The sequence below is a fragment of the Protopterus annectens genome, chromosome 1.part0 (assembly GCF_019279795.1).
Source record: "Protopterus annectens isolate FY-2018-M chromosome 1.part0, PAN1.0, whole genome shotgun sequence".
NCBI classification, from domain to species: domain Eukaryota; kingdom Metazoa; phylum Chordata; order Ceratodontiformes; family Protopteridae; genus Protopterus; species Protopterus annectens.
In genome coordinates, this window is record NC_056725.1 from 1357594622 (window position 1) to 1357614833 (window position 20212).

General features: G+C 39.2%; 1 protein-coding gene across 1 annotated transcript in view; it reads left to right on the forward strand.

Moving 5' to 3' along the window:
* Positions 1-20212, forward strand: part of AK9 (adenylate kinase 9) — a 2653312-nt gene that overhangs the window by 302230 nt on the left and 2330870 nt on the right. The window lies entirely within an intron of this gene.

A 20212-nucleotide genomic window follows, 5' to 3' on the forward strand; every position in this document is an offset into this window, starting at 1 on the left:
AGAAAGCTTTACCCAGGGCTACATACCTTGCCAATTTTCTCACTAGCAGACCTCCTCAATGAATTCTTCACCCTACCCTTAACTCCATCAAAACACTCCCCCCCCACCACACACACAAATGTATGTCCTCCAGAATATATACCACCCTTTTATGTCAGTAGAATAACAAATAAGCAGCTTACCCCATTAGGGAATAAGTGCAATCAGACTTTCCTAATAGCTCAGACAGTCCCTGTCCATGGTACGTATACCACTGCAGATAATTCTTAATCACCACTCTAGCCCGCATATATAACCTTTACCTAACAACAAACACATCTACTTTTCATCTGGCAATCTGCCTATGTCAGACAAGTGCCAACAATTTCAAAATCAAACAGCATTAGTCATTTCCAACCAGTCTCAATGCTGCCTACATTGGGCAAAATCCTATTCTAAGAACTTACTGGTGAGCAACTCACCACTTACCTTCAAAAAATATCACTTACTCTCCATTAAACAACATGGAGTCTGGCCCAGAAGAAGTACTGTGTAACCTGGCCTACCACATTCTCTTCAGTATGGATAAAGGTGATCTAACAGATGAGGCTTCATTGATTTCACTTGGGCCTTTGACATGGTTGGCCACTCCATCTGATTAGCTCACCTGTTGGACAATTAAATCTGTCCACAGGCCACATAATAGTTTCAAGATTTTCTTATCTACAGAATCTTCCAAGTAAAATAGACTGTTCCTTCTCAGCCTGACCACACATACTGTGGTGTCTTTAGAGGCTCAATACTATCCCCCTCTGCTCTTCTCCATTTTCATAAACAAACTCCTGCTTGATCTACGTCACTTTTAACTCTTGCTATATGCTGATGACATAGTGAATTACAGATCTAATCCAAATCAACTACTTGATATTCTCTGCACAAAAATTATCCCAATTTGTCTCTCACCCTGTCAGAGTTGTCATTGGTATAGAAATCCTACTTGCCCAACTACAGTATGGTTTACCATTTTTTGCCATGGCCTCACACAAAAATGCAGCAGTGCTTCAATCAATCTGTAACAAAATGCACTGCTTCATCAACACTCTACACATATGAAACATCTCTGTATTACCCTATCAAAAGCCAAATGGCTATCTGTAGATAGTAGCTCAAGCCTCCTGTTAGGTTCCCTGCTCTTATTATTGCTTAAGCAATTCACCCTATCAGCACTCACCATGAAACTGATCACAACCACCCCACACTACAACCTCAGAAGCCATGCTAAAGTAGGACCCACACTCCAAACATCCACCTCAGAATTTCACTGCACTGACCACAGCTTCTAAATTCTACCCCCCACATTGTGGCAGCCCCTGCCTGAACACATAACTGACATGTCAGAATACGGTTAATGTTCTATGCTACCTATAACAATTTCTGCTCAAACAATATAAATGTAACAAGATCTTTCATGTGACATAACTTATTGAATCGCCTACTCATTACCCTTTACATTGACCCCTCTGTGATGCCCGTGCACTGGCCCAGTAATCAAGGAGCCTCAATCCTCACCACTAACACCAGTGATGGGCATGCACATTGGGAGGATAACAAATACACACACGTAAAGTACAATTTCCCTTAAGAGCACACAGAGATCACAGTCAGTCCGGGGCTGGTTTCTCCCTTTCTCTCCAGATCTTCAATATGACTCCCCACTGCCCCAGCTATACAGTCCAGATTTCAGCCTAGTGGTCAAGCTAAAATCTCCAGTACCCTCTCTGTCCAACCAGTGCTTCATGTCCCTGCCCAAGTAGCTGACACACACACACTTTAAGATTTGATTTAGATACAAACACACAGACACTTCTGGGGAAGGCTGGCACAGGTTCTCCAGCTGTGCCCCCTTTCTACCCAGAGTATAAGGTAGTACCGACTGCCACCAACCACTAATATCAGCTACTGTAAGGCCTTCCCAAAGGGTGTCCAATTTTACTGTGCAATATTATTATCCAAATATTAAGTGTGACTGATACTTGAAGGCTATTTAGGAGCGACTGTTGCAGTATCACCAAATACATATAAATGCACTCTATGAGCTTAAATTATCTCTAATCAAAACAACCACAGTTGAAAGGTTTAAAAATATTTAATAATAAATAATAAAAACACCAGACAATGCTTCTTACTTCAACACAATGACATAACAGAGTTCAGAAATCTCAGAAACTTTAAAACAACATTGTAGGATAGTCTGACATAAACATGGAAATCCGCTAAACTAATCTGGCTATATTCTATCTACCTCTAAGAGAAATACTAAGCTCTAAATAACTTTACCTACAAGGCAGAGTGGTGGTGACCTGATGTGTTCAAGTTCAAAGAAAATCCAAAATGCTCTCCTTTCTTTCTGTCCTTAAATTGATAATACAATACTGCTGAGTCATTTCAGATTACATCATTCTTAACAGTTCTGATTTATTTTCTCAGGCTCACAGAACTTAAAATTTACATTTATTTTTGTAATCTGCACCGGCAGGAAGCCACAGCAATAAAAGACATTTTACATGTAAAATCTAGTAATTAACTATTGTCCTAAGACAATAGAAATAATTCCTTAGTCCAGACATCCTGTCTATGAGCTTGAGATCAAACAGTTCTACAATACTTGACTTATCAGATTTCTTCCAGCATAGTGTACTGTGGTTACATTTTTGAAGCTCAGTACAACATATAGTTTAATCATAACATATAGTTCTCTTTACATTTATAAACCAAGCCTGTGGATTATATTAATGTTTACAAATGACAAAGAATTATTTACAAACTTCTATCTAGCTAGGCTGGCAGCCTTCACATAACTCCCCCCCCCTGTTAGTTTTTCAAGTGACTCTTGAGCAACGTTGCTTGAGAGGGCTAGGTATGAGTATACCTTACCCCATTCCCTGTCTCGAGAGACTATCTGCGTTGGCATTGCTAACACCACTGTAGTGCTGCACTGACATATCATAGGCTTGCAACCCAGGCTCCATCTTAGCAACTTGGCATTTTGCTGGCTGGCACGGTGTAACCATGTTAGGGGATTGTGATCTGTAACTACAGTGAATTTTCTTCCTTACAGATAAGGCTGAAGTTTCTGCTGTGCCCACACTATGGCTAGACATTCCTTTTCTACAGCTGCACAGGATTCCTCCCTGGGTTGGAACCTATGACTGCGATAAACTACTCGGCGCTCTTCTCCCTCTGAAGAAATCTGGCTAAGTACAGCCCACATCCCATGGTTCGAAGCATCCACTCACACAACAAATTCTTTGCTGCAATCTGGACTGGCTAATACAGGGAGTCCCCCCAAAGCTTCTTTAAGCTTCTGGAATGCCTGCTCACATGCTGTAGTCCACACTACCTTATCTGGCCTGTTTTTCCTTGCCAGGTCTATGAGGGAAGCAGCTATGGTACTATAACTGGGAACAAACTTTCTGTAGTACTCTGCAGTCCCTAAGAATACCCTCACCTGCTTTTTGGTAACAGGTGCAGGCCATGCCTGAATGGCTTCCACTTTGGCAGGTCCTGGCCTGATTTTATCACTCCACCCTATATGTCCCAAGTGGTAGACCTCTGCCATACCCACCTGACATTTGCTTGGCTTAATGGTCAACCCTGCATTCTGTAGTCTACCCAGCAGCACCCTGACATATTGGAGGTGCTCTTGCCAAGAATGGCTGTAGATGGCAATATCATCTAGGTAAGCAAGGGCAAACCCTTCTGCTCCTACTAGGATATGATCTACCAGCCTCTGGAAAGTTGCTGAGGCATTCTTCATCTGGAAGGGCATCTTTGTGATCTCATACAAGTCAAAAGGAGTCACAAAGGCTGACCTCCCTCTAGCATTGGGAGTCAAAGGCACCTGCCAGTAACCCTTGGTAAGATCAATGGTGGTAAGATACTTAGCCCCACCCAGCTGCTCTAGGGTTTCTTTTGCCCTAGGCATGGGGTAAGCATCTGACTTTGTGTGACTATTTAATTTCCTGTAGTCCACACAGAACCTGGTTCTGCCATCCTTCTTTGGCACCAGCACCACTGGGTAGGCCCAGGGACTGTTGGACTCTTGAATTAACCCTAGTTCCAATTTTTCCTGTATCTCCTCTCTCAGAGTCTGTTTGACTATTCCCAGGTACCCTATAATGGACCTTCCTAATAGGCCTTTGGGGTCCTATATCCACCTGGTGCTGCACCAGGTGGGTGCACCCTGGTTTCCCAGTGAACATGTCCTCAACCCCCTGTAATACTGCTCGGATTTCTCGAGCCTGAGTAGGATATAGCTGCTGGGACATTGCTACCCCTGCCACCAAGGTGTCAGTCCAACCCTCACTGAAGAGATCAGTCATCAGATCTCCCTCAGACTCCTCCTGTAATCCACTGTAAATATTCAGCACAAGGGCCTCCCTATCATAGTAAGGTTTCATCATTTTAACATGGTACAATTTGGGCCCCTGCTTCTTGCTGTTGTACCATGTAGTTAACATCACTTACCTTTCTTACCACGTTGTAGGGTCCCTCCCAAACTGCCTGCAGCTTGCTGTGTCTGACAGGAATGAGAACAATTAACTACTGCCCTACAGCATACTCTCTAGCGCAAGCATTCCTGTCATACCAGACCTTTTTCCTGCTGTTGGGCTTCTGCCAGGTTCTCCTAGGCCAAGCCCATGAGTTCCCTGAGCCTTATCCTGAGGTTTAGGACATACACCACACCAGACTCCTTGTGAGATTCACACTCACCTTCTCACTCATCTCAAATTAAATCTATAGGTCCTCTCACCCTATGCCCATACAGCACTTTAAAGGGTGAAAAACCCATGGATTCCTGGGGAGACTCTCTGTAAGCAAACAACAGATGGGACAAATATTTGTCCCACTCCCTCTTAAACTGGACTGCAAATGCCCATAGCATAGACTTGATTGTAGAGTTTAACCTCTCAACAAGACCATTAGTTTGGGGATGGTAGGGGGTGGTCTTCAGGTGCTTCACCCAGCAGAACTTCCACAGACAAGCCAGCAAGTCTGACATGAAACTAGCACCTCTGTCAGTCAGTATTTCTTTTGGGAAACCTACCCTGCTGAAAATCTCTATCAAAGCATTTGCCACCTTTTCCGCCTCAGTGGAGGACAAAGTCACTGCTTCAGGGTATCTTGTATCATAATCTACTACCACTAGGATATACTTTTCCCCGTGGAACTTGGGTTACTCAGAGGCCCCACAATATCCATTGCTACCCTCTGAAATTTCTCCTCAATCACAGGCAAAGGCATCAAAGGAGCTTTCACCTTGTCTCCTGCCTTGCCTACCTTTTGGCACTGCTAATAGGTTCTGCAGTACCCTGTTACATCTCTGGAAATTCCAGGTCAATAGAAGTTCTACATAATACGTCAATTTGTATTTTTTATGCCCATATGACCTGCAAAGGGAATATCATGGACTATGGCTAGAAGAACCAGATGGAAGGCTCTAGGCACTACCAACTGCTGTATTTTCTCACCTTCTATCCCTCCCTCAGGGGTACACTCTCTATACAGTAACCCTTTGTCCCAGTATACAGATTCCCCCTTCTCTTGAGAATCAGATGCCTCACTAGCTACCTGCCTCAGAGATGAGCCTGTTTCAACTCTCTCTTTGTAACCTTCCCCAGCTCCCCTTCCACAGGAATTCTGGTATCCTCTGACAGTGGTGCCTCACTGTCAGCCTAGGTACTACTAATCAACTCTGCCTTTGCAGTCACTCTGTCCAAGAGATCATCAATACCCACAAGCAGCTGTGGCTTACCTTCAGTCTCACTGCTACAGGGCAGCTCCCTCCCTGAAGAAACCACCTCACCAGTCCTGGTTGCAAGTATATGGTCTGACTGGGTCTTCCCCAGGCTACCAGACCTACATGCTTGCCTCCAAGCCTGACTGCGTGTAACTGCATTAACACATGGTACTGCCTCATCAAAATCCTTCACTATCAGGACATCTGCAGGATGGTAGTCTGGTATCCATGTTGTCTCAAGACAACCTACTATTGGCATTTTATCTTTCACACTTATTAGTTCCCTCACCTTTTGTTCCCCATCTTGCCTTCATGGACATCTATATGCCACATGGCCCCACTGGTTGCATTCAAAACATTTAACCCTAGGTCCTGGATGTGTACCTGGACTAGTGGCTTCCCCTGCCACTGTCAAATTATGTTGCGGCAGTCTGGGCTACCCACCATGGGTTCCTTTAGACTCATGAGCAGTACTGTGGGTCCCTTTCCTGTGCAGAGATGCCCTGCTTGCTAGATATAGGTCTTCCTTCTTCTCCAACTCATCTGAAGTAGCACATTGGCTATCAGCTAACCAGATCCTCATGTTCTCAAGCAAAGTGCTAAAGACTTATTCCCTCATGAAAAGGTCTGCCAGCCCTTCAAAAGTGGTGACCTGACATCCACTCACCCACCTATGAAAATAAGTGCTTAGTTCAGCAACATATTCACACACACTTTCATCTGCCGTGCGTCTATGCTCACAAAACATTTTCCTATACGTTTCAGGTGTTAGCTTAAAAAATTCTAGCAAACAATTCTTTACAGCATTATAGTTAAAACAGTCAATGTCAGATCATTTGGAAAGTACATTTAGAGCTTTACCATGGAGTAAGGGGGTCAGGAACCATACCCAGAGCCTTTGGTCAACATCATACTGTTTACATACCCTCTCAAACATATGAATGAAATTATCCCCTCTGTAAACTGTGGAAGAAATCTACTGACCTTTTATGCATCTGGGGTCCAGTTACTCCTTTCCCCATCACCTCCATGACTCTGGCGAAGAGTCAGCATCTCCTTTTCATGCTGTCTCTGCCTCTCTTTCTCCACAGCTTCCATTTCCAAACACCTGGTCTCCAACTCGTCTCCTTAGCTCCAGATGGATTTTTAAGTCCTCTGCAGAAAGCTTGAACTGTCCATTCTCTGAATATTGTACATCTCTACAGGCAGTCTGATCATCCTCCTGATTGCTGATTTCTGATGCAGCTGTGACAAAAGCTGCAATCATGTCTCCCTTAGTCAGGTTTCCATGCACCAGTCCCTTATCCTGGCACATATCAGCCAACTGGCTCCTTGTCAGCTTGCCATACTCCTCTGCTGACATGCTTGCCCTGACTAACTAAGCTAACAAAAGAAATAAAACAATTGTGAACCGAACTCTGAATATTCACTGGGTGGCCGATTTAGAGTACAAAAACACTTTCAGTGATAGTGTACACAAGATACAGGAATTCACTATTCACACCACTACAAGCCAATTAGTATGTTTATTTATTTTATTTTACATTTGTTAACCGGGCTAGTCTAGCTGGATATATGTCCATTTTCAGTAGAGGCCCGGGGAGAAAAGCTCCACACATAAATCAATTACAAAGAGACATATTAATAAAAAGTTGAGTACAATAGGAATATGCATTTAATAACAAGAACAACAACATTTTTTTTTTAATGTGGAATATAGCGTTGAAAAATTTATTTAGAGGGGAATTATTTATTTATTTTATTTAAATATGTGATGTGGTTAATTCACCACTATCAAACAATTAATATTTGATGTGGATATCCCACCACTGCCAAATAATATGTGACGCCCATGCACTGGCCCAGTAATCAAGGAGCCTCAGTCCTCACCACTAGCACCAGTGAGGGGCATGCACATTGGGAAGTATAACAAGTACACACACAGTAAAGTACAATTTCCCTTAAGAGCACACGGGGATCACAGTCAGTCTGGGGCTGGTTTCTCCCTTTCTCTCCACATCCCTATTAAGACTCCCCACTGGCCCAGCTATAGGGTCCAGATCTCAACCTAGTGGTCAAGCTAAAACCTCCAGCACCCTCTCTGTCCCACCAGTGCTTTGTGTCCCTGCCCAAGTAGCTGACACACACACACACTTTATGATTGGATTTAGATACAAGCACACAGACACTTATGGGGAAGGCTGGTACAGGTTCTCCAACTGTGCCACCTTTCCGTCCAGAATATAAGGTAGTACCAACTGCCACCAACCACTAATATCAGCTACTATAAGGCCCTTCCCAAAGGGTGTCCAATTTTGCTGTGCAATATTATTATCCAAATAGTAAGTGTGACTGAGACTTGAAGGTTATTTAGGAGCGGATGTTACAGTATCACCAAATACATGCAGTGCACTCTATGAGCTTAAATTATTTCTAATCAAAACAACCACAGTTGAAAGGTTTACAAATATTTAATAATAAATAATAAAAATACCAGACAATGCTTCTTACTTCAACACAATGACATAACAGAGTTCAGAAATCACAGGAACTTTAAAACAATATTGTAGGATAGTCTGACATAAATATAGAAAACAGCTAAACTAATCTGGCTATATTCTATCAACCACTAAGAGAAATACTAAGTTCTAAATAAGTCTGACTACAAGGCAGAGTGCTGGTGAAGTGATGTGTTCAAGTTCAGACAAAATCCAAAATGCTCTCCTTTCTTTCTGTCCTTAAATGGATAACACAGTACTGCTGAGTCATTTCAGATCACATCATTCTTAACAGCTCTGATTTAGTTTCCCAGGCTCACAGAACGTAAAATTTACATTTATTTTCTTAATCTGCACCTGCAGGAAGCCTCAGCAATAAAAGAAATTTTACATGTAAAATCTAGTAATTAGCTCTTGTCCTAAGACAATTGAAAGAATTCCTTAGTCCAGACATCCTGTCCCCGAGCTTGAAATCAAACAGTCCTACAATGCTTGACTTATCAGCTTTCTTCCAGCAGAGTGCACTATGGTTAAATTTTTGAAGCCCAGTACAACATATAGTTTAATCATACCATAAAGTTCTTTTTACATTTGTAAACCAACCTGTGGATTATATTAATATTTACAAATGACATAGAATTGTTTAGAAAATTCTATATAGCTAGGCTGACAGCCTTCATACCCTCTAAAACCCTAACATATGACACAACAAACACCTTGTAAATATGTATAAAATTCTTCATCCCCTACTAACCCCTTCCTAATGCTGGACCCCCCCCCCTACACTTTACTGATGTTATTCTAATTGTTCTGTATTGGTGAACTATCCAACTTACATCACCTTTGATCATAGCACAACTTTTAGATAAAATACCATAGTGAATTTATGTATAATATACTAGAACTCATTGCCGTACCACTGGTTAAATCATACTTGTATTTTCTGTTAGTGTTGTAGTAATTGTATTCTACCTTAATGTTCATAATAACCCAGCCTGGGCCTGCAATTAGTCACACTTGATTAATGTTCTGCCCTGGCAAACAAATATAAGTAAAATAAAATATAATCATATCACAGGTGAGTCCATTTTTTAGCAGATAGACTCTGCAATGTTTTGATGATTATTCATGAATGGTTTCTGAGTCCTCAGTAAAAAAGAGGACTTTCCATCTTTGAGGAGAAAATCAGTATGTGACTTTCTGTGTCTCCAACCATTGCCAGTTGTCTCAATTTCTTCTTGTTGATTTGTATTCTGGTGGGAAGGGTCAGACCAAAGATATCCTGGTCTACAAATGGCCAGCTACTCTACATTTTGTTTTTGCCCCGTTTTCTCCAATGGTTAATTTTATCCAGAAAGCCAAATGTCTCAAGGACAAAGTAATTCTCATAGCCTTTTATTGGCCCATACAAACTTGGTTCCCTCTTAGATCTTCCTTTCGACTGGAGAAGCCTCTTCATCTACAGTGTTTTTTTTCTCAATAATATTTATTTATTTTTACAACATAACAGAACAGAAACTGAGATGTCGCAAATAAAAACAAAAACATATGAGCATTAAACAATTGTTATACATTAAGATTAATTCAAAAAGAGGTTAATCCATCAAACAATCTTATCTACACTATGTACATAGATGCTTCCAAAATTCGACCTAGCAAAAGAGATAATTTCAATAGGGTTAGTATAAAAAAGGTCTTAAAGAGAAATAGATATTTATGTAAATTAGGGATGTGAAAAGTTGTGAGAATTCTTAGTTATGATGAAATAGGGTAATTTGTGGTAGATTATGCAAGTATGATATTAAAAATACGTTCCCATAGTTTGCAAGATTTAATATTTTGTTCCCTTTTGTTAATTATTATTTTATGGGCTAATAGATGTTTAATCGCCATCAATCTAAAGTTCTCCCAAGAGTTATTGGTTGAGTTGAGCCAGTTAGTAGCTATATAAAGTTTCATTATGAGGAAAATATTAATCAGGGTAATTGGTTTTTGGAGATATTATTTGGGAGGATGTGTAATATCATAAATTCCCAAGTGAGTGTGGATGACTGATATCCCGTCATTTGTAGTTGAAGTTTAAGGGAGTTCCAGAGTTTGAATACACATTTATAGCTCCAGAAAATGTGGAGTAAGTCAGCAGATTTATCTTTGCAGTGTGGGCAGAGTGGGGATTTTTTAGGGTTAAATTTATGTCAAATAGTAGGTGTGAAATATGCATTATTATAGCTCATGAGCTGAGTAAAGGCTAGTTTTTGAAGGGATATAGATTTTATTGTTAGGTTAATTGCTTGATTCAATTTATGATTATCAATGGATGGAAGGTTTTTCCTCCAATAATCAGAGATGAGTATATGTTTCTGGAATTTAATGTCTTTGATAATTTTGTAAGTACGTGTGATAGATTTTTTAGTTAAGAGGAGAGTCTTCCAAAGTAATTTACAGGTTACTATGTCTTCATTATTAATGGTAGTGTCATGGAGATAACTTAATACATAACTCCTTAATCTGTCTTAGGATCAGTAAATATGATTTGGGAAGGTTCAATTGGTTCATTAATTCTTGAACAGAGCAATTTATGTATGGATATATGTCTTGTATGGTTGTGTTTATTAGTCGGGGGAAGTGATTTAGATTTAAAGTTTGATTATTTATTTTGAGATTAGGGTTTTTATGTAAGGGTTGTAAGGTCATCATAGCTTGTATAAGGTTTAATGATTTAAATATTTTTTGTGTTAGTACAATGGAGTATTTAAGGGGTTCTATTAAATTACAGGATTTCATTAAACTGGTGTTTAGAAATGGTAATGCTTTGGGGTTGATATCCAGGTTTTTGATATGGTTATGGTATATTCTTAGCCAGTGTGGGTACCAGTTTTTATCTATTGGGTTATATTCAGCAATTCGTAAAATTCTATTGGTGTTTATAATTAAGTAATATGTCTCAAAGTTTGGGAGGTCTAAGCCACCTTTATTTTTGGGGGTCGTTAATTTATCATATGAGATTCTGCTTTTTTTGGGTTCCCAGATGAACTTAGCAAGTTCAGTGTGTATTTCCTTAAAAAAAATTCTTGGGTATGGTTATCTGGGAAGACATGAAAATATAAAGTAATCTGGGTAAGACATTAATTTTTATTACAGACACTTTGGCCAAAAATGGTAGCTTTAGATCAGGGGTGTCCAACCTTTTCACTTGCAGGGGCCGCATTGAGTCAACAGAAATTGTCTGGGGGCCGCATGTAAAATTGATCATATAGTTAACTATATTGCTGTCACGGGTGACCAAAGTAGACCCCCTGGCTGTATTGTAGGTGAATTTGAACAATGAATAAATGTAATAAATGCATAATATTTGCCCTAAAATTCAATATCTCATTCTAATTCTTAAAAAACAGTTAAATCTAACATCTTAGTTTAACATCAAAGTTTATTTGTAAAAAAAAAAAAATAACAGGTATGAACCCTTCAATTTGTATGAGATCATACCTGTGATTTTGCTGGTTTCCTAAAGATGTCCATGTCTTCCATTATGCCCTTAATGCCCATATGTTGTCCAAAGCGCTCATGTATTCTTCTGTTTCTAGCTTTTGAATCTGTCCCTGAAATTATTCAAGACATGCTACATCTGGTCAGGCTGGTCTGAAGATGAAAGAAGGTTCTTCAGTGGTATTGTCAAAGTGAGCACCCCTTTGGAAAGGCACATTTTTAGCTTTGGAATCTGTCCCTGAAATATGGCACTGGCAATATTTCTTGCTTTTGCACTGCTGTCTGGTCAGGCTGGTCTGAAGATAAATGAAGATTCATCAGTGGTATTCTCAAACTGAGCACCCCTTTGGAAAGGCACATTTCTAGCTTTGGAATCTGTCCCTGAAATATGGCACTGGCAATATTTCTTGCTTTTGCACTGCTGTCTGGTCAGGCTGGTCTGAAGATAAAAGAAGGTTCATCAGTGGTATTCTCAAACTGAGCACCCCTTTGGAAAGGCACATTTTTAACTTTGGAATCTGTTCCTGAAATATGGCACTGGCAATATTTCTTGCTTTTGCACTGCTGTCTGGTCAGGCTGGTCTGAAGATAAAAGAAGGTTCATCAGTGGTATTCTCAAACTGAGCACCCCTTTGGAAAGGCACATTTCTAGCTTTGGAATTTGCCCCTGAAATATGGCACTGGCAATATTTCTTGCTTTTGCACTGCTGTCTGGTCAGGCTGGTCTGAAGACAAAAGAAGGTTCATCAGTGGTATTCTCAAACTGAGCACCCCTTTGGAAAGGCACTTAAATATTTTTGTCATAATGCCTTGTTTTGTATGCAATTTGCACTCATGAGTAACGCATGCTTACTTCTGTAATTGCAACAGGCAATTGTGAAATTCAGGAATGCATCAAACACTTCAAGCACGAATGCATTGAGATGTTCACAGACTAGCTTACATAGTCAGTTAACAGACAGACAGCTACCTATTGGAAAAGGACACAATCAATAACATATTGAACTTTGTTTCATATTAGTTTGATGGACTTACTAGACTAGACATTTAAACACCCCTTTCTTTTGAGTCATGTTGCCTATAGACAGCACTGAGGAATAACCAATGGAACAGTATAACTGAAATATTGCTTAGCAATCTATTCCTCATCTAACAGACAGCACATACTGCTTATGACTTATTTAAAAAGGTTCTTTAAATATATAAGTTGAACAAGGGAGTAAGCAGGAAGAAAGACTAGAAAATGTGACTATTTTCCTTTGGCTAGCAAGAGACGGAGGTATTAGTGAGACCTAACAATTTAAAAGCATTTAAAGAAGCACAGTTACAGCAATCAGGAATGACACGAGCGATCAGAGGTCAGTAATATGCGCTGGTTGTAATGAATTATTCAGACTGTGCATATTAACAAGTACTTTTACAAATTAGTCAGCATAGTTCCGTATATTACAGTTCACAAAACTGGTTTGTTGAATATGTTAGAGGCCATCAAATAAAAATGACTGAATCAAATGTTGAGCCAAAGATGTAGCTGTTAAGAAAAGGAATAATCTATCAAGCAAAAAACTTTCTGCTCCCTCAAACTTCACAAAGCAGAGCATAACAACTACTTCCTTCACCCAAAGCTCATAGGGCGATTCTAATAAAATAATCAGATGTGCTGTGCAGTTACAATGGCCTGTGTTTCCAGCCTGGTACGAGTTGCAAGATGATGAAAATCTAGCCAAACAACCAACTTAATTACAAGCATGAATCAAAATATTTTTCATTTAAAAGTTTACAAAGCTATGCAGCAAATCAAGCACTGCAAAACATCCATGACTGGTTTATTAAAAGTCTTCTGTAGATGCAGACATTTTATTCTGCTCATGCATTCACTTTTTAATGTGCTTTGAAAAATACATATACAGTTGCATTTCACACAGTACAGTCCGGAACATCTCACTAGTAAACTTCAGTAATCCCTCCCTTTTAACTAATACCCATTTTGCACTACAATAAACAATTAAAAAAAAAAGGTCAGACACATCCAGCAAGACACAAAATATGCAGAGCTGTTGTTGGGGGCTGCAACAATAATGAAAGCTGGTGTGACCAAATAAGCACAGTACTTTATTTTTATATAGTGTGATAGCTGCACTAAACTAAGAATACAAATGATAATAACATTTTTAGTCAAGAAACTCGACAAACGCAGTTCTACACTTTGAGTAAAGCGTCAAAGGAAAAAAACAAAAACAAACAAGTTTCAGACCATCACGCAGGTTGCAGGGAGGACACATACTTAGGCAGACAGTCACATCCTGAAACCTGTTCCTTTTATTTCTTATTTTTATGGCTTTTGGTGTTTGACAAGTAATTTTTGCCACTGGAGTGTATTAAAAAAGCGAGTGGAATCAGGAGACGCACTTCGATTGATGGATCTGAGAATTGTCTGGTTCCAGCCAGAACAGCTTGGACTTTCCACAATCTTGTGGTTGCAAATTTGGGAAACTACGCAAGGGCCGAGGCATCTGTACTTTAATAATAACTGTAATATTAACACAAGAAGCAGCACCACCGTCACAGACTTTGGTGGTAGCCTGGAGGGGATGGACCAGAAGTCATCCGGCGGTCAAGGACCAAGATGCCAAATAGTAGGGGTCCCAGAACAGATTCACGTAGAACACCACTAATGACAGGTCTGCTGTCGGAGGTGGTGGTGCATATTTTGACCATGTGGGTCCTATTGGCGAGCTAGTTGGCCACTCATCTGACAAGACAGAGATTTAGGCCAAGTTGAGTTAGCTTTTTGATGATGACTGAGTTGGGCATTATGTCAAAGACCTTGGCCAAGTCAAGGTAAAGCTGTATGTACTGACTTTCCATCATCCAGGGCCTTGGTGACAATCTCAAAAAAGTCAACCAGGTTCAACAGGCCAGATCTGCCCCTTATGAATCTGAAATGAGCTGGGTCAAGTGCTTGGAGATTGCTATGTCCTTGTTTATGTGATCCATAATCATACGCTCCATGGCTTTACAGATCAGACTTGTCAAGCTAATGGGGAAATAGTTTCTGGGGTCAGTAGTGAAATTAACAGAGCAACCTCTACCAACTACAGAGCTAACTACAAAAAGAAACTCATTACTAGATCTTAGCCGTAATTTGTTGAACTAACTGCCAGAATTGCCTCTAACATTACCCCATGGTTTGCCTAATAATGAAACACCATTTCTGGATTCTATCTACTTTTTTTGTCTCTCTATTTCCCTGCCTTAAAGTCAGCAACAAAGGAGGTTATTATTTTTTACAGGTCAATGAGCAGAGAAAATGCTAGCTATATGACTGCAACTTTATTTTCCAGTGAAAAAGTAAATCCAGCATATTACTTTGAAACTACATCTCTTTTCATATGTCCTCATGTGGTATGCTTTTAACTTGACCTTAATTTGGCTACTAGCTGTACTTTCTAATGAAGAAGAACAGAGGTATGATTTATTTATTTATTTAACATTTGTTTACCGGGAAAGTCCGACTGGGACAGGGCCTATTTTCAGTGGAGGCCTGGGCAGAAATGCTCCAGATGCAGCTAGTAATAAGTTATAAAGTTCAGTTTCAGAAAGTGCTTGGCTCCTCAAACACCAGAGTTGGAATCACAAAATGAGAGGGCATCATGGCAACCATTAACTTTCACTTTACAGGTGGGTCTGAGAAGATATCGCAACTTGGTTTGTGGCATAATATCCACTGCCATGGTTGTCACAGCATAAATAACACTATTCTTCTCGACTATCACAAACACAAATAGAGTATAAAGGTCACGCATAAGGTATAAAAATATAAAGATGCTGATGTAACTGCGATCAGAAGTAGAGCAAGAGACTGAGTTGGTGACTTGCAAAGAGAATTATCTGCGATTTAAAGCATAAAATGCATTGAGTGGTTAAACTTGTGACTAGCCAGTTGAGTAGCTAAAGATGTGTAAAATAAAAGGCAGAAAATTATAGGAAAAAAGTAAAGCCAAACACTTAGAAACACAGTGTAGAAGACTGCACATAGTAGTCCAAGATGGTGCTGACCAGTAGTTGGCCTTATGCGTGCGCATTTTGTTCAGAGGTGTGAGAAAAGGCAACACAAAGTTTTTATAATCAGATTTACTGGCACTGTGGGAGGATGTTTCAATTCTTCCAGAAGTACATTAATTCACAACACATTCTGAGTCTAATTAGGCAGTTGAAAGCTGATGTTTGGGGAGATTGGTAGAAATGCATACACATACAAAACAGAAACCAAATGAGACCCCACATTATTAGAAAAGCTGATAATTCAGGGCAAACAAGTTACTTTTAAGCTTGAGGGGAATGCCAGATGTAATAGTGCATTTAAATTTTAAATCAACCAAATGAAATATTTGGAATCTCTCCGATTTTGCGTGGTAATATTCCACAGGCACTCTTCTTACTGAAACTACTTGATCGGGTTATACTTGCTTGTGAATGCATATGAAGAGAGCAGAAATCGTGTTTGTATAATATATTTAAATCAAATTGGTTTGGTTCAAATGGTATGATTAAAAAAAAAGTGTACAGGCACAAAATTATTCTTGTTTGAGCAGGTGATGACTTCAGCATTAGAAACCTCATTCTGCTGGCCTGAAAACACTACTAAGCCATGTTAATAAGAATGAGTTTAGTAATATTATATAAGGTGGTTGAAAATATTCCAGTGTAAATAGTCTGTAAGGATAGAATGAGTACTTCCACAAGCATTAAGTAAGCAAATGCTAAGACAAAAGCAATGGATTCTGATAAATCTGCCCCATTTTCACAGTGCTGTTTGGATATATACTGATCTGTTTGCTGGTGGTTGCTTGCCAGGTGAATGTCTGTGTACAATTTCCTTCGAAACAGTCTTTGTGATACATGCACCTAAGAGTGCAGAGTAGCCATTGTGCTTATAGATTAATCATTAAACTGAGCTTCTCCTGATAAGTGATATGCTTCTCCTGATAAATGCTGATGTCAAACTGCCTTGCTTTTCCCAAACTGGAAAGCTGTAGTACAGTTGAACATAACAGCATTGAGTTAACAAGAAATTAAATTCACTTATTCCTCATTAAATTAGTGGATCAGTGGCCCAAAAGACACCCCGGCTCTAAACAGTCTTAGATTTCCAATGCATTTCTGACAAAGACATCTGAGATTGTACCAGCTCTGACACATCTTCTCCTATTCTCATATACAGTAAACCACATATATTTCTATCTCTACTAAGCTTTTCAGAATGCCCATACCTAAATTTAGGTATATGTAGCAAAGTCTACTTATATACAGTGCAACACAAGATACCAAAGTCTGGAAAATGTCAATTGACTGATATGAAGAACATTTCCATCACTTTTAATAAAATTATCTCACCTTACTATGGATACCAGGAACAAAAATAATAGATTACACTCAGAATCCAAGACAGGCAAAAAAAATGTAAGACAGCAAAAATAACCTTTTATTTTTTCCAGACGAGAGAACCACGGTTAGTTTTATGTGCCTCAGCTATATCACAAATCATAAATACCCTATGATTATATGCACTTTTGCTAGAAGGTGCTGGAAGTTCACATGGATATTGTCAAACATACCTTTTCTCAGTTGAGGTTAATGTTTTCTCTGCAGTCCATAGAAATGTGCCTTTCTTCATTAGCTATTTTTATAATTTAGAGCTGCCATATTTCACAAGATAAACAGTATGGCTGCAGAGAAAAAAAATCAGCTAACAAAAAAAAAAAAAAAAACTAAATTCAACAATGAATAGTGGCATTACACTGAAAAGGGATAACTCCTCCAATCTGAGTGTATATGACAGATTCCCATACTAACAAAAACAGTACTGCTTCTACAAAAAAACCCCCACTCTAGATGTAGAAAAGGTATTTATTTCAATTCAAACAAACATAAATCCATACAACCACCATCGACTAGTGAACAAAGACTGCATTACTTACTACCTCTCTATACCCAGATTTGTATTTTTTTTGGAAGAAGCAATTAACCTCGTGAGCTGTTTGTGGAATTACATGTTGGATCGCCCAACATACACTGTTTACATACAGAGGATGACAAGAATCCAACAAAGAAAGTTCACAGCCTTTCCAGAGTAGTAGGAACTAAACAGGCTGCCATCCTAATCCAGTCACAGTCACATGGACATTCAAAGAGGACTCTGAACAAAGCCACTACATCAAAGCAGAATCTGGGGTATCAGAATGAATGTGAGGGCAAAAAACTACATACTTAGCTTACCTGTTAATGCAGTCAGGAGATGGTGTAGTGTAGTCAGTGTAATAAATCCCTCTCTCTCTCAACTCTTTCTTCGGTGCGATCTTCAAATCCTCTTCCTTCAGTTCTTCTTTGCCGCGAATGCATCTATCGGCGTGAAAAACTAATGGAAGGGTGCTTTGGCGCATGCGCACATCAGCTGAAGGACGCGGGCATGAAAAAAATGGAAAAAAGGTAATTTGGCTCATGCGCACATCAGCTGAAGGATGCGGGCATGAAAAACAACGGAAAAACAGTTAAATTTTAACTTAAGGGTCGCGGGCCGCATGGAGGAGCTCTGAGGACCGCATGCGGCCCACGGGCCGCCATTTGGACACTGCTGGTCTATAGTTAAGGGACAGATGCCAGGATGATAAATACTGAACAGGATTTCTGTCAGGAGTTGGAATATATGATTGAGATGTTCATTAGAAGGGGACACCCAGAAAGTTTATGCTTAGAAGTGAAAGATGAAATTATGCATACGAGAAAACAAGGTGTTTATATCCCCATTTTACATTTTACATACTGGAAGGTGTGGGCAACAAGAAGTATTGTTAAGATGTCAGGATGATCTGGATTTTAGAGACAAGAAGGGGGAAGTGATGTATTTTGTGGCAACCTACAACTTAGAGGCCGAGTGGTTAGTCAAGATGGTCCAAAAGAATTGGGACCTCTTGAAATTGGAAAAAGACATAGACAAAAAGATGGGGGCCTGTCCAAAAATAGTTTTTAGAAAGGACAGATCATTTAAACAAATTATGGAAAATGGTCGGAGGGGTAAACCTGTAGTTACTGGTAGATCTTTTGGGAATTTCAAATGTGGCAGATGTAAAACTTGTAAGTTTATATTAGAAACAGGACCCAAAATTAGGATTAATGCCAACACTATTTTTATAAGTGAGCATTTTAATTGTCAAACCCAAAATGTGGTATACATAGCTAAATGTGACTATTGTCCTGCATTTTATGTAGGAAAAACTTCTAGGCATTTTAGAGAGTGAGTTAATGAACACCAATTTGGATATTCAACATTTGACGGTGGCTAACGCCTTAGTTAGACATATTTGTGAATATCTGAAGCACAGATTTAAATTCTGTGTCATTCAGCATATTAGAGTAGACCCCCAAAGTAAAATATTGGATGTGCATCTTGATATAAGTGAATGAAAATGGCATTTAAGGTTAGATGCACACCATTTCCTGGGCATTAATTGCCCCAATTTTGAAACTTAAACATATTTTAGGTAGATGAAATATTTTAGGTAAATGACATATATATACCTTGATGTGTATGGCATTTTTATTATGTGAAATTGCCAATTGTAACACCTTACAATACAATATCTATAACATTTATAATATTTTTAATATTTTTAACATTTACAATATTTTCATATTTTAATATTTATTTAGGTTTGTATTATTTAGTTTTGTAATGTAATTGTTGAATATTAGAATAACAATTTTCCTGACAGTATTTTTATGTTGTAATTTGTATTTAAGCATTGTCTCTTTAAATGCTCATTGAATGGGAATGTGATTTTATTGGATTAAAGGTATGATGGGTGGGCATTTAAACTGTTGCACTGAATGTGTTCAATTCTGAAGAAGTCCTTATAGGAGGATGAAACCTAGGTTAACATTGTATACAACTACGGATTATTGTTAATAAAGTCAGTTTGGCTACCACTTCTCAGGTGGAATTTTGATTTGGTTGTGACCTTTTACAAGTTTGTTTTATAAACTTGGCTGTACCAGAAAGAATAAAAGCCAGAGCCCCAAGTAAAAACAAGCTGCCATTGTGGACATCCAGCATCAAAAACTTTACAATAAATGCAAAAAGTTGCTGTCCAAGAAAGCAAAGGCAAGGCCTCAGCAATGAAAAAAGCATCCTCCTCAGCCTCAACAGGCAAATAAGACAAGTTTTCAAATCCTCCAAGGGCTCCTTTGAGAGAAACATAGCAAGTATAGCCAAGGATAACCATAAGGCCTTTTACAGCTATGTATTTAACCTAAAGGGTAGGACCCAAGCATGTGCAGAACTAGTGGCCAGTGATATCACACACACTGAGCCCACATAGATAGCAAACCTGCTAGTGCATAGGTTTGGTGAAAATTTTACTCCCTTATCCATCCTAACTTACAACAAACC